The sequence below is a fragment of the Amblyomma maculatum genome, chromosome 4 (genome assembly GCF_055883805.1).
Source record: "Amblyomma maculatum isolate TAMU_Amacu chromosome 4, ASM5588380v1, whole genome shotgun sequence".
In the NCBI taxonomy this organism is placed as follows: Eukaryota; Metazoa; Arthropoda; class Arachnida; order Ixodida; family Ixodidae; genus Amblyomma; species Amblyomma maculatum.
Window position 1 is genome coordinate 181035695 of NC_139347.1, and position 16562 is coordinate 181052256.

General features: G+C 43.7%; 1 pseudogene; it reads left to right on the forward strand.

The window, feature by feature from the left end:
* LOC146193767 (uncharacterized) overlaps positions 1–16562 on the forward strand; it is a 109524-nt pseudogene that overhangs the window by 12880 nt on the left and 80082 nt on the right.

Sequence of the window (16562 nt, forward strand, 5' to 3'; positions counted from 1 at the left end):
AAACTTTACAAACGTGTTCCTGGCAAGGTTTTATGTCTGTTCGAAAAACCAACTACGCAGCAATTCTTCCCGGACATTGCTAAAGGTTGACAGCGGCGTTATATTTATTAAACCGCGACCAAAGACGAAAACACGATGCGCGCGCATAGAGCCTGACATGAGCAGCGCCCGACCGAGCCCGCCTACGCTCTGCAGCTATGGCGACAGGCGGCGTTGTCGGCGTTTTGTGCATCGCGTATAAGACTCTGTTAAACCGAGTTAAGGATGCCGAAGTGGCCAAGGATAATTGTATGGTTTGGCGCCATATGGCCAGTATACTGAGAGAAGTGTAGACACTATATTGTTACGGACGACAAGGAAGAAGAATCGGGCAGTGGCGCGGGCAGGAGCGCTCGCGCTATGCCCGCGAATATTCATTAAACATCATCTACCATAGCCATCGGTCATGTTCTGTCTCCTGTCTTCATCGGCTTACCGCTTCGTAACATTTGGTTGGAGGTGCGGCGTACGACATCCCCATCCTCGCCTTGGAGCATCGAGGCCATCTTCAAGCCGGGACCATCGCCAAGGGCCGAGGGACATCGCCGAGCAGCTTCGCCCCAGCCCTTCAAGCCCAGACCTGAACAACTACCACCGCCCAGTCCCATCCCGGACCTGAAGTTAAGTAGAACCGACATACGAATCAGAACCGAGACGAAGGACCCGAAAGACCTGAATGACCCGAAGGAACCAATGGACACGAACACGCAACCCCCGCCCAAGCTGCCCGACGTGTCCTCTAGCAATCGGTCCCATGGACTCTGGTGACAGATGGTTGACAGCTCCAAGGGAGGCGGATCACCCACGCATCAGATATCGTACCAGCAAGCCGTTCTATTCTTCCTTCTTCCTCTTCTTCTTCAAGCATCCAGATACGCCCATCATCATGCCATCAAATTATAACATCGCTAAAGTTCCTCGTCCACGATCGGGACGATCGCTCGGTGGCCCCGGGTTGTGTTACGGACGACAAGGAAGAAGAATCGGGCAGTGGCGCGGGCAGGAGCGCTCGCGCTAGGCCCGCGAATATTCGTTAAACATCATCTACTATCGCCATCGGTCATGTTCTGTCTCCTGTCTTCATTGGCTTACCGCTTCGTAACAATATAGCCGCAATTACATCGCACCCAGGCCTTGTGTTCACTTTTGAACTAATAATGTAATAATACAATAATATTATAATAGTGCTTGAGCAATGTCACGCAGGTAGGTTTTATACGAGATAAGCAGCCAGAGACCTCCCTTTTTACTCAGGCCATACAAAATTTGTGAGAAGGAGGCTGGTAATTTCATGTTTTCGGCAGGTGGCGAATACGTCCTGCCCACAGCTATGGGAGAGAGTATCCATCTATAGATGAAGAGATTGAGCATATGTAGATATAGAATGTTCAATTACCACGTTTGCTGTAATGATCTGCTATCGTTTATTTTCCGCGTTGCGCGCTGCTGTGAACTGTATGGGGAACTGTGACCCCGTCAGGCCTAACCGCCTTTTGTCGCAGTTCCTTCTTTCATTTTTTGAAAGAGAAATAAAGAAATAAATAAAAGAACGTTTTGGTGTCCGCAGCTGAGAGTTTTTTAAAAAGACAGCGACTTCAAACAAAATGCTTAAGACTGAGTAGATTGATGCCATGAATGTAGGGCAGGACAGTATGTGGCTCTACCATGCATTCATGGGATATGACCCTGCGCTATATGCATGGGATATGACATCGATTTAGGAAACTTGCAATTAAATTTGTTGTTATCGTAGAGCTATCGGCACCCAGTAAGATCAAAAGACCGTGCAGCAATGTCAAAGAAAGGAGTGAGCCAAGGTTGGCTAAATCGTGCGCCATAAGGAGCGAATTGCCAGCTGCTGCGATGTAAATGTGTACAAGATTTCCTTACATATGCTAAAGCGCATGGTTGGCTGACGGGCCGATGCCTCAGTGCGACGTTAAGAGAACATCGGACAGCATGTGATGAATAGCCGACTTCAGGAAACTTTGCAAACCATTGCTCCCATTGCCATAAAGACGGTGCCGAAAACAAACCAACAGTGAAGCTTTGCGTGGTTATGTTCGAGGGCACAACTGTCCTGACAAGGGTCAAGGATGGTTTGAAGAAAGATTATCGAAGCTTACAGAATGACTTCGGTTCAGAGGGGAGAGTGTGGGAGTATGCCATCGGTAGGCCTCGGCATGAAGGGGAGGCAGGTGCTCCTGAATAACAATTGCTAATAATAGGATAGTTTTCCATATGTTTATTTCGTGGTATTTGTTTTGCTTTTATTTCTGTATATTTCTCTTCCCTGAAGTTTTCTTCTTCTTCGGCTCGTTTTTTAGGTATTCATGAAACGTGTTTTTTTCTTCTTCATACAAATTAACGACAGTCTGCGCTTCACAGATGTGGACATCAGTGTTCTCTATTACGAGGGTGCACAGGTTGCTTAGACGTAGAACATCCGCCTCACGTGCAAGTGGACCATGGTTCGAGTCTCGGTGGCATGCAATTCCCCACAAGATTAAAAAAATAACGGAGAAAAAAGTTCGTGCGTCCATTTGATTGCATAGTCGGGTTTGGGGTACGGCCTGATGCCAGTGAACACCGCCGGAAACGCACTCCTTCAACAGAACAGCATTTGGCCTCCCTGGTGTATATATCAATTGGCCACAACCTCCTATGAATACTTGACAGACAACTGGACCTAAATTTCCAGTGGCTTCGAAACAACTGACCACAGTGGCGGTCAGACCTGTGACGCCGCAAAGGATGCTAAGTATCTCTGGTGCCGGACAGGCCGCTATTGGAAACTGACCCTAGCAATGTTTAGCGCTAGACCACTCGCTCGGAATCTCATTATTGTCCTGACTAAATTCTAGTGGAAATCAAGAAGAAGAAATGCGCATGGGCACGGCATGTAGCGCAAAGAAAGGATAACCGATGGTCGCTTAGGGCAACAAACTGGATTCCAAAGAAAGGAAAGCGTAGCAGGGACGGCAGAAAATTAGGTGGGCGGATGAAGTTAAAAAGTTCGCAAGGGTCAAGCGGATGCAGATCGCACAAGACCGGGTTAATTGGAAGAATATTGGAGAGTTCTTCGCCCTGCAGTGGGTATTTTAGGGCTGAGGATGATGATGATGTTGTCTTGATTACTTCGGATAGTGATATACACAGTGCCCGAAGTAGTCAGGCCACTAAATTGGCAGCTGTGAAAAACAATGACGAAGGAAGAGGTTATGTATGAAAAGGGGGACAGCAGCTGGGGAGGATCAGGGAACTACCGATTTGTTGAAGGACGGAGGGGTATCGTGCTAGCAAAACCGGTTACCATTTATATGCAAAGCCTGATGCCATCGCATGTACCAGAAACATTGAAAAACGATGATATCACCTAATCCTTGAGAGAGGGGACGCTGAGGGCATAAAAAATTGCAGATCAATCAGCTTACTATCTGTTACATAGAAACTATTTACTAAGGTAATCGGTAACAGAATCAAGGCCTTCATAGGCTTCAATGAGGAAACGATCAAGCAAGTTTTCGAAAAGGTAATCTGCTATCCACCATTACATTACCATTAACCAGGTGATAGAAAACTGCTCGGAAAATATATCAAACCCTTACACACAGAATTCATTCATAACAATAAAACATTAAACTCACTAGAAACCTCGGCAGCGATGCAGGTATTGCGAAATCAAGGTGTAGGCGATCCGTAAAGAAAGTGGCTTCAAAGCAACGATAGATCTGCATGAAGAAAGCAACAAAATTGCCACTAAAAATGTGTTTGACAGAGACACGTTCTCCCATTATTATTCAAAGCCTATTTAGACGAAGTATTCAGAGACAAGGGATAGAAGCAGTTACGAATAAGGGGAGATAGAGAATATCTCAGTAATCTTATTGGCTGATGACATGGCCTTGCTAACTAGATCAGAGGTATAAATAAAACTAATGATTGATGACTTAGACAGCGACAGCCGAAAGGCAGGCTTTTAAATAAATATTCAAGACGTAGGCAATGTTCAGTTGCCTCGGGAAAGAAAAGCAGTTTACAACAGGTAGTGAAGCACTGGAAGCGGTAGGCGAATATGCCTAATTGGAACAGGTAGTAACTGCCAATCCGGGCAATGAAAGGGAAATAACTACGAGAATAAAATTGGGATGAAGCGCATTTGGCAAGTACTGACAGATTATGACGAGCAACTCACCGGTATCGCTCGAGAGAAAACGATACAACAGTTGCATCATATCTGTACTCGCCTATGGGGTTGAAACGTGGAGGCTAACCGAACTGGTTTTACTTAAATACACGCCGATGGCAATGGAACGAAAAATGATTGATGTAACGTTTAGAAATGGGAAGCGCGCAGAGTGTGTCAAAAAAATAACTCGAGTTAATGACGTTCTCAGTTCAGTTCAGTTGAGTTCAGTCGTTCAGTGGTGTCCGACACTTCGTGATCCTATGGACCATATCACGCCACGCTTTCCGGTCTATCACTATCTTCCTAACATCACATAACTTCATCTGCAGCGCCTCGAGGATGCCATCTAACCATCGCGTTCGCTGCTTACCCCTTCTCCGGTGACCCTCAACCTTTTCCAACAAAAAATCTTTCTCCAGCGACTCCTCTCTTATCATCAGATGACCAAAGTAGCTGAGCTTTAACTTTATAATTTGTTCCTCCAATGAGCAGTCAGGGTTTATGGTCGACAATATCGACTGATTTGATCTTCTGGAAGTGCAAGGAACTCTCAAGAGTTTTCGCCAGCACCACAATTTAAACGCGTCAATTCTTCGGCAGTCAGCCTTCTTCACAGTCCAACTCTCGCATCCATACATCACAACTGGAAAGACCATAGCACGAGTTATAAGGATCTTGGTTGGCAGTCTAATGTCTCTGCTCTTTACTATAGGCGGTCACAGCTAGCCATGGCTGTCTTTCCCACAAGCAGATGTCGCCTAATTTTATAGCTACAATCTCCGTCCGAGGTAACCTTGGAGCCCAAGAAGAGAAACTCTGTCCCAGCTACCACTTGATGCTCCAGGATTTGATAGGGCTGGATGCCATGATCTTTGTCTTTTTAATGTTCAGTTTAAGCCCAAACTTGTCGCTCTCTTCTTGTAGGCGCATCAGAAGTCTCTTGAGTTCCACTTGACATTCTGCCATTAAAGTGGTATCATCCGCATATCTATGGTTGTCGACACGTTTTCCAGCAATCTTCACTCCAGCTGAAGGCTCGACCAGACCGGCCTTTCTCATGATGCACTCAGCATATAGGCGGTCGTCGATTTCACTTGGACAACGCCAGGAAAATGGACATCAACAGAGGGGGCGTTTTCTTCGGGCCGGGATTTCCGTCGTACCGTCAGTGGGCTTGGCGGCACCGGTTTGATAACTACAATGACCAACCCTCTTCTGTTGTTCGCACAGGTTGGTGAAAAGCGTTTTATATCTACTATCAGAGACGACTGTCGTGGTCTACTTGTGCTGCCAAGCCCACAGGCACTTTGTGTAATTATTGCTGACTTTTGGGACACAATGGCACTGTTGCTGAAGTGTTGCGGGGATATTGAAGCAAATCCAGGTCCTGACAGTGACATAATAGGTATGATGCAGATGTTTTTGGACGGGCAGCATGAAATTAAAGAGGGTATAGCTGAATTGAAGCAAAAGCTCGTTGACCTAGAAATGGGGCTTTCGAAGACCTCCGAAGAATGTAAAAGGATTGAGCAGGCTGAACATGAAATTGTAGATTTGAGCTCCAGTGTTGGGGGCGTATCAAAAAAGCTTGATGACATTGAAAATCGCAGCCGCAGTAAGAACTTTGGTGATCCGGGGCATTCTTGAGGTACAAAATGAAACCGAGGAACAATTGAAGCAGAAAGTGATTGCGGGAGTCTTCGCGCAAAAGCTCAACGTAGCAGTGACGAGTGCAGAACGGGTACATAGAATTGGAAAGCCTTCTACGGGAAACTCGAGACCAGTCATTGTGCGGCTTGGGAATTATAACGAAAAGAAAGAAATACTGCGCTACCGGACCAGACTGCAAGGAACAAAGATCTTTATTGACGAAGACTTTTCATACGAAGTAAGAAGAAGACGACAACGTCTTTGGAGCAGCGCAGTAAACGATAGGAAAAGTGGAAAAAAAGTTACACTTGTTTTCGACAAGATTAAGATAAATGGTGTAACTTACGCGTGGGACGAAGCGACAAACCGGCGCTGTCGTGTGAAAGAACAGCTATCTGATAAAGCGCCAGTGGCTCACGCAGGGGATTGACTTGCGCATGACGGAGTGTTCAGGCTGCTGAATCTTAACGCTCGTAGCCTTCTTGTAAACAAGTGTGTTGATTTTGAACATGTGCTGATTGAGCATGACCCTGATGTTGTTGTCATGACCGAGACCTGGTTGCACGATGATGTACGTGACTCTGAAATATGCCCGCCTGGTTACAACGTGCTTAGGAACGACCGTGGCAGCAGAGGGGGCGGGGTAGCTATTTTCATTAAAAGGTCTATTAATTACATATTCATTTGCAAAATGACCGACATTGAAACATTATGGTGTAAAATCTTTTTAGGAACAAAAGAGCTGTTTGTAGCGGCTGTGTATCGTGCACCTGGGTCCGGTTCAAACGGTATTAATAAGCTAAATGATTTTCTTTATGACCTGCGCGCACAGCACAAACATGTTGTTGCTGGAGATTTTAACCTTCCGGATGTAAAATGGGATGAAATGGAACCCGGTTCACGGAAGAATGAAGCTGGGATAGCTGCTGTTGACATGTGTTTTTCCCACGGGCTGACACAGGTAGTCAGGGAGCTTACTTGTGTTCACGGTGATGGTGGATCGGTTCTGGATCTAGTCTTCATAACAGACAGTGTCTCATCATGGCTGCACAAAGTTGCCATTCTACCTGGAATCTCGGATCATTCCTTAGTTAGTGTAGCTTTGCAGTTGGGTCCATTCTCTTGTACGCAAAAACACCTGACATACTACAGAGATTTCAATAGAGCTGATGACACTACCATACTTGACGAATTAAGCTACCGTTATGACTACTTTGACAAATTAAGCCACGATGAGTCCGCACACATAAATGAACTATGGCTAACTTTCAAAGAAACTGTTCACAAATGTATAACACAATATGTACCCTTGAAATGTAAGAAAAAACGTATCCACAATCCGTGGATTACGAGAGAAATTCTTCAACTAAAAAGAAAAGTCTCCAGACGTAAAGCAAGGTTGCGGCGATCAGTGAACCCGGCGTTACGTGAGGACTTAACGACATTAAGTGAAGGGTTGAAATTAATGATTAAAGAATCGAAACATAAGTTTTACAACATCACAATGAGTAAATATCTTCGTGAATCTCCCCAAAAGTTTTGGAGACACTTGTCGGCAACCAAGACACCAATAACAAAAATGAATACGCATCAGGGTCTCACTGAGGATAAGGCTAAAATTGCGGAGGCTTTCAATGGGTTCTTTGCAAGTTCTTTTACTTCGGATGATGGAGAACCGACACAGTTTGCGTCGCATAACAATTTACCTGAATTAGACGAATTGCAAGTGTCATACGAGGGAATTCTGGCTTCACTGCTGAAGCTAGACACTTCAAAGGCTGCAGGCCCGGATGAAATACCGAATTTATTTTTAAGGAGGTACGCTGAATGGACGGCCAGGTATCTCTTCGTAATTTTTAAGAAATCTTTAGCCACAGGTATGCTTCCTGATGATTGGAAGATTGGTAAGGTTACCCCAGTTTTTAAGGATGGTGACGCTGCTAACGTTTCAAATTTCAAGCCAATAGCACTAACATCAGTGTGCTGTAAGCTTTTAGAGCATATTGTATCAGAACATATTCGCCAGCACTTAACGCGCAATGATTTTTTTAGTGAATACCAACATGGCTTTCGGGAGGGCTTGTCAACAGTGACACAACTATTGGAATGTTGTCATGATTTTTGTAAAGTGGTTGATTGCAGGGGCCAGATGGATGTTATATTCTTAGATTTCAAAAAAGCCTTCGACAAGGTTAACCACAGAAAGCTTCTAATTAAGGTAAAAACTGTTTTGGGACATAACTGTGTAGTTCGATGGTTAGAGGACTTCCTAAGAGGTCGCAGACAGTATGTTGTCATCGGGGATAAGAGGTCCGATTGTTGCGAGGTTAGATCAGGTGTACCCCAGGGGTCAGTTCTTGGCCCCCTCTTATTTCTGATATACATTAATGACATGATCCGGGATTCACCAGTAAAAGCGAGGCTATTCGCAGACGATTGTATTATCTACCATGAAATCAGATCCGTTAATGACCAAATTCAGCTTAATGATTATCTACTCCAAATTGATAATTGGTGCACGGAATGGCAGATGTCACTAAACCCACACAGGACAGTTTGCATGACAATTACTCACAAGCTTGAGCCCCTGAACTATGTGTATAGCTTGCAAGCTAGCCCGCTTTCCAGAGTAAATGAATGCAAGTACCTCGGCGTGACCATCACCTCAAATCTTAGCTGGGCAAAACATATTGACAACATTGTCGCGAAGGGAAACAAGCGATTAGGCTACATTAGACGCGTCCTAAAACAGGCTTCTACGGACACAAAACTGACAGCGTACAAGATGCTTGTACGGCCTTTACTTGATTACGCATGCGAAATATGGGACCCATATCACAAAAAATCTGTCTCTAAGCTTGAGCAGATACAGAGACGGGCGCTACGGTTCATTTTCTCCCGGTATCGACGATTGGATTCAGTGACCCCTCTTTATGCTCAAGCCGATGTGTCTCTTCTTTCCCACAGACGAAAAGAAAAAAGACTAACTTTGTTTTATTGTGTAATAAATGGTTTAGTCCTGGTTAAGAAAGAACGATACATAAACGAAGCAAAGACGCGCGTCACTCGTAATAAGCATAATAAACACGTCCAAGTAGAAAAATTTTTAAGGACTGTTTTAAATACTCTTTTTTTCCTGCCACATCATCCGACTGGAACAGCCTTCCTAACCACGTTGTGAACGCTCAATCCCGAGAGCAATTATCTATCCTTATATGCAGATATTTAACGCAGGAGTGCACATAATTTGTACATTACATTGACTGTATTTTATGAACCGTGTTTTATTGACTGTACTTGCTGTTTTATCGTACTGGCCTGCGTTTATGAATTTTGATGTCAAACCCACTCCTATCTTAGTCCAGATGGACTGATAGTATGTACAAATAAATAAATAAATAAATAGACAGGCGACAGTATACAGCCTTGTCTCACTCCTTTCTCAACCGGAATCCAATCAGTAAGACCACGACCAGGTCTGATTGTGGCCTCTTGCCCTTCATGCAGGTTCCTGAGGAGACAGATGAGGTGAATGGGAACTCTCATCTCTTGGAGAGCTTGCCATAACCTGCGGGGATCTACGCAGTCAAACGCTTTCGCATAATCAATAAATCAGATGTAGATGGGATTCTGGAACTCTCTTACTTTTTTCATGATCCAGCGCAGTATGCCAATTCGGTCTCTAGTTCCTCTGCCCTTGCGAAAGCCATCTTGCACGTCCGGAAGCTCCCGATCGACATACTGCTGTAGCCTACCTTGGAGGAGTCTCAACATCACTTTGCTAGCATGCGAAATTAGCGCGATCGTGCGGTAGTTGGAAAAATCTTTGGCACGGCCTTTCTTTAGAATGGGGATGTAAACTGACCTCCTCCAATCATGTGGCCACTGCAGGATTGTCCAAAGTTGCTGACATAATGTATGCAGAATGTTAACAGCGTCATGGTTGAGGTTTTGAAGCAACTCAGCTGGAATGCCATCCATTCCGCTAGCTTTGTTCTTCGCAAGGCTACCTTAGGCCCATTCAACTTCACTCTTCAGGATACCCGGGAAGTAATCACAACCATCTTATGTTTGGTTTGCAAATCCGGGTCCTTCTTATACAGTTCTTCTGTGTATTCCTGCCACCTCTTTTTTATTTCTGAGGCTTCAGTAAGGCTCTTGCCTCGTTTGTCGTTTATCACGCCCAGCTTTGCACGGAAGCTTCCTTTGATATCTTTGATTGAATTATACAGAGTTCTTGTGTTCCTCAATGGGCTGTTGTAGTCGACTGCTTGGCACTGTATGTTCAGGAAGGCATTCTTATCTCTCCTTGCTATTGTCTGAAAATCAGCATTGAAAACCTTGTATCTTTCTTTTTCCCCCATAACTTTTGCCGTCTTCCTTTCCTCAGCTATTTTCAAAGCCTCTTCAGATAACCACCTTGCTTTTTGCTATTCTTTCGCTTTGAAACTACCTTAGTAGCAACTTTTATTATATCACGAACATCATTCCCCATCGCTTCAGGCTCTCTGTCTTCTAGATTTAATTCTTGAATTCGATTCCTCACTTCCACAGCATATTCTGACGGAACTTGATACAGATCGTTTCTGCGTTTTCCTCAATCGAAGGTTAAATTTGGCAACAAGAAGCTGATGATCGGTGCCACAATCGACCCTATGCCTTATTTATGCTTGTATCGCGCTTCCCCATCACTGCCGGCAAAAAATACAATCAATTTGATTCCTGTACAGATCGTCCGATGAAGTCCATGTGTAAAGGCGCCTCTTGTGCTGTTGAAAATGAGTATTCGCTATGGTCAGATCGTGTTTTTGACAAAACTCTACTAGCCTCTGCCCAGCTTCATTTGGCTCACCAAGACCGAACTTGCCGAACTTGCCTTCGGATATTTCTTCACTCCCCACCTTAGCATTCCAGTCTCCTATGAGAAAAAGGATGTCTGATGATGGAGTGGGGTCTAAACGGCACTGCAGGTCAGCATAAAATCTCTCAACGTCAGCTTCTTCAGCAGTAGTGGTTGGTGCACAGCTTGGATAACTCTTATGTTAAAAGGGTGATCTTGGATCCGAAGTGAAATCATTTGGTCATTTTTGTGGTTGTACTCTAGCACTGCTTTGCCCATTTTTCTGTTTACTGTGAGAGACTCCATTACTTCTCTTGGATTCGTGCCCACAGTTTTACTGTGGGCACGAATTCAAGACATAATGGTCGCCGGAATTAAATTATCCCATTCCGGTCCAATTGAGCTCTCTAATATCCAAGATATCAATGTTCAATCTGTCCATTTCTCGCTTGACGACATCCAGTTTACCTTGGGTCATAGATCTTTCATTCCATGTTGCTATGTGATATATCTCCTTGCAACATCGGACTTTCCGGTCGCTTCCCGACATATCCACAACTGAGCGTCCTTATGGCTTTAGCCCAGCCGCTTCATTTGTCCTGGAGCTACTAGGAATCGCCCTTTGTTCATCCCCAGTAGCATGAGGGACGCCTTCCAACCTGGGGGGCTCGTCTTCCAGCTCCCTATCATTAATGCTAGTGTGACTGGCCATAGGTTTTCTTGGCAGGAAATACTGGAATGGGTTTCAATTACTTTCTCCTGTGAATCACATTTTGTCAGAACTCTCTGCCATGACCTGTCTATCTTGGGTGGCCCTACACAGCAGAGCTCACGACTTCATCGAGTTTCGCAAGCCCCTCCGCCACGACAAGGCATGAAAGGGAATGATGTTCTAGGGGAAATCAAAAAGAAGATATATACATGGATAGGACATGTAATGCTGAGAGCGGCTAACCGATGGTTATTAGGGTAACATATTGGATTGGAAGGGAATGAATCTATGGCAGAGGGCGGCAGAAAATTGGTGGGCAGAGGAGTTTAAGAAGTACGAGGAGTCAGGCGGATGCACCTAGCACAAGAACGCGTTCATTAGAGGAATATGAAAGATGCCTTCGTTCTAGAGTGGCTATACTCTGACTGATGATGATGATTAAGTACGTGATGAACAATGAAGCGCCAGCAGATCACAAAATTTGCTGTTTATTTATCCGAGCTAAACTACATCGATAAAAATTTCTGTACCTATTCCTTCGCCTTTCGTTTAGAATTGAAACTCAGAACATTGCCAATATTGCAATATGCACTCCAGAATCAGCCATCACAAAAACGCCCTCGCCTGTGAGGATTGTTATTGCTTCTATAAAACATTTTGAATTTACTTTCTGCTGTAGCATGTTCTTGATGTGTCAGCTGCAATGCAGCCGACCGTTCAAATATATCTTGAGGTTGCCGAATCACCAACCGTTAAAACCTTCTTGAGGCGTTGGTGATACACCCTTACTATTATATACTTGGTTTCCTTAAGTAATTGTGCTTGTCCTATTTTTCCCAGACCCATTCCTAGCGCTGTGTAACTTTGCGTTTCATAACTGCAATGTCCGAAAGACCTGTTACTCTCTTGCTCATACCCCTGGAAGCTACCGTCGGGCAGGACAATGTGGAGAATTAAAATAAATAAAAAAAAAGACTGCTGCTTAAAAAAATTGGCGACATGAGTCTGCCGTTGAATAATGTACACCTGCATGGGCAAGCTTAATTTTTTATTCACGTTCAATTGGGGCCGAACAAGCACAATAATGGAATAAGGCAGGTAGTGGTTGTTATAAGCAGCATTTTCGTTCAGGTTCTGTCGTGTCAGCTGTACAAAGACAATTCTAATGGTTGTAATTTTGTCACAAATATTGCAGATAATGTAACCAACCCTATAAACCGCCCGCATTACATGTTGATACCATTTCAAAATACCAGTAGATGATGTGCATTGATGTCAAAAGAACATCATCATGGCACGTTAGTGTGCGCAGCACATATGAGAGCTGACATGTTGAGATGTCACTTGTAACTAGTGTCTATAAAGACAAACTCCTTATCTTCGCGGTCGTTATTGTTTATCGTTCAGAACACAGAGAAAGGTTTTATCAAAATAACAGTAATAACGTTCACAAATTTGATTTGACAATGAAGTTGATGGAAACTAAGTTGACAATAACTATTTTTCTGCTATAAACATTCACATTGAATTTATTGTCTAAACTAAAATTAATGTAAGGGTGCATTTTATGCATCTAAATGCAAAGTCTGCCCTATTTCAATAACAATTGAGTACGCTAAGAATATAATTAGCCTGTAGTGTATGTCAGAGATAAAAATACAGTTTTCTGAAATTAACAAAACAAAAAGTTCTTCTGAGCGTTCTTTCACGCTTGCTCGAATGAACACGTCAATTTTCAGCTGCGCTGAAGATTGACGTCGTTACAAGATCGGCTAGCACCTGCCGCAGCCACTTACATACCTTAGACCACCAATCAGCACAATATGCTTTTCGATCTGGTAGCTTTAATAAAAAACAAGCGGCGAAGAATGCTGTGGAAATGATTTCAAAGTAGAAATGAAAATTTTCTTCATTAGAACATGTGGCGGCAAACAGAAGGCAGACAATGCTGACGAGTAATGTCATTGAATATTCTATTTTGAAATCGCTGGGAGAGGAATAATATTTTGTCGCCCATGGCTGCAATCTCAACGATGCTTTGCGTTCACCGCCAATACGCCGTGATGACAGAGTGTACAAAATGAAGTAGTTTGTTTTACTAGAATTCCTGGATTTAAGTGTAATTAACATAATCAAAATAAGAAGCGTAGAGGAAACGTGAACGTAGATTTCTAGAGAAAAACGCTATTAACATCAATCATGCCGATAAACGACAATATCCACTGAACGTTCAGGTTTCTGAGAACGGAGCACCATAAATACAAGGCGAACGCGATAAATGGCGATGCCTCCCTCCCCACTGCATATCGATGTAGTTTTATAGTTGCCATTGTTTAAATTCCCTGAAACATTTTGTGCCTTGATGAAAACAATTGCCGCAGTGTCAACAGGTGTTTATTAGCCTCGTTCAATGTTGTCTTCAACGATGGCTTCTTCGCTTTCCTTGCTGTGAAACTTCAACGCCGACGTTGACCATTGTGCGTGTTTAGCAGAGAACGTAGCGCTTCAGAAATACAAGCTTCCGGCGGCCAATATATAAACGTATTGCTTAAGGCTGTAAGAACTTGAAAGGTTACTTCTTAGGATCGGATTGTTTCTGCCCAATTCCCTGCACTTCTAGGTAAGCTGAAAAAAGATTATTTTTTTACTTTCTGACACAGCATTTGTTGTCAAAACGTTGTCATTTCGGCGTAAAATAATTTTCTCAAAACTCAGGTATCAATTTCTTTCAAGAATTTCCACCTCTTACATTTTGCGCTTATGCAAATGGCGTCAACTCGAGGAAAAACGCGACACATAAGAAAATATCATCCTGAAGAATAATGTACCCATCAAATTAGATCCCCCGAAATATAGTGTCTTTCTAGTTCTCCGAGCTTGCCTCAAGTCCGATTTCTAAATTTACATAGCGAAGAGTGCGCTAACCATCACATATCAAGACAATGCTGTTTTCGTTTCATGTAAAAACAGCGCTTGCCTTGTTTTCAAACGTCTGTCTGGGTGACCAGACTAGCTCTCCCCGCAGAATTTCTTCAAGATAGGTTTCTTATTCATCCCAGAAGTCGGATCAACAACAATATATTTTGAAAGATATTATTCATAAGAAGTTTTTAAATATTCACTTAATAATTTTCGGTGCTTTGCTGAAGCGATTATAATCAGGTGCAGTTTGCTATCAAGCGTTGGGTATTCGTTAAATAATGCAACTGCGGATTCCCTTCTCCAGAGTACATTTACTGTTGGTCGAGATATTTTGACATCACTGAAAGTCCTACAACTACCTTTAATATGAAGTAGTAGAGCAAAGTGAAATGTGACTGGTCACAGCTAAAGTCGCGATTTGTTAACGACACTTGTCAGCAGCCTTTTGGGAAGCAAACAAGCAATACTACATCATCAAGATCGTAGGCGTCCAGGTTGAAGGCTGCAACAGCTGGCCGCATAAACGTGACTTTCTGTTTTGTCTTTGCCCCGCCGGGGTGGTGCAGTGGTAAGACGCCCGACTACTGTGCCGGAGTTCCCGGGTTCGAACCCGACCGCGGCTGCTGCGTTTCGATGGAGGCGAAACGAAGAGGCGTCCGTGTGCTGTGCGATGTCAGCGCACGTTAAAGATCCCCAGGTGGTCGAAATTACTCCGTAGCCCTCCACTACGGCTCCTCTTTCTCTCTTTCCACTTTCATTCCCACCTTCCTCCCTTCCCTTACGGCGCGGTTCGGGTGTCCACAGAGCAAGTGTGACAGTTACTGCGCCTTTCCCTTCCTATGAACCAATTTATTTAATTTAACTGTTTTGTCTTTTGTGAATCCCTGCTTTTCATCAGCCGCAGACTCCGTCAAGGGGAGTTTGGATAATGGTCGGTCTGATTAACAGGCGCATATTGCAAGGAAAAAGGAAAGGAGCCTGCAGGACATTGCAGGAAAAATGAGGGGCTTGTATGTTAAACGAAACATCCATTAGTTTAATAATGCGTTCCTTCCAACCGACAGCATGGTAATATTGAAACATTGCATAGAAATCGCATAAGTACAAAAAGCAGAATGACAAACAGATTATGATTTATGTTGCAACTTTGCAATGTTTATAAGAAACGTTGGCAATGCTGGGGTTTTGAGAAATATGCGCTTTCTGTGCCATGTTATTGGGTTATCGGAAAATTACCTCCTATCATGAATTCCATGATTAGATGGCAGATGGAAACGATTGAAATATAATTATATATTTAACGATGCTAAATTTATGGCCATATGCCATTTGAAGGTGCATTTGTAGGCGAAGACAAGAGAACTGCCATTTTGGAAACCCAAAGACTCGGACAGTCGGACAGTCAGGGGAGCGGTACTGGTGAGTATTCTTGATTTTCCCTTTGATTTAGTTGTTCAATGGATTGAAGGAAAATGAACCATGGAATAAGAAATGATTTATGGATAGTTTTAAAATGGTCTGCGGATGCCCCAAACTTATTATTCTACTTGGTTCCTATACAGGCTTGCCACAGAAGGGAAAGCTCCAAGTTACTGCCAATAGTGCGACCTGTACACGCGGGATGTGGTTCACCCACCAGGTTCACATCACGACCTTACGTTGGTGTGGCGGTCTAGGGATTGGATAAGTTAAAGTGAGACATAGCAGATTTCTCTAATGAGAGTATTTGGAAAAATGGAAGCAATATTATAAAATTAAACTGGATCAATTTCCAGCTTTGCACATCGAATCTGAGCCCTCTGGCCGTCAGACAGCAGTGTGAGAGGTAGACCTAAAAGAGGCGCGTTGGTACACGTGGGTTAATATAGGCCTAGCGTGTGCATTGTAGTTTACGTGGTGTACTGCATGAGTGCTGTACTCCCGTTGTGCGTGTAGTACTTCCGTTCCGGTAACAGCACCGCAGTGGTTTATTACGGCGTGTAGTATAATTAATATTTTAGTACTATACCTGCGTAGTATGTCGTGTAGGGCAATTCGCGTAATATATTACGTAGCTCAATTCCAAATTAGTACTTCAGTGCAGTAGTTATCTTGTAGTGTAATTCGTGTCTGAATGCTGTAGGGAGGTAATGTATCGTGTAGGGTAGTTCATGGATATACTGGAGTATGTTTTGGATGGGTGCGCTGAACACCACCACTGAATAATGTGC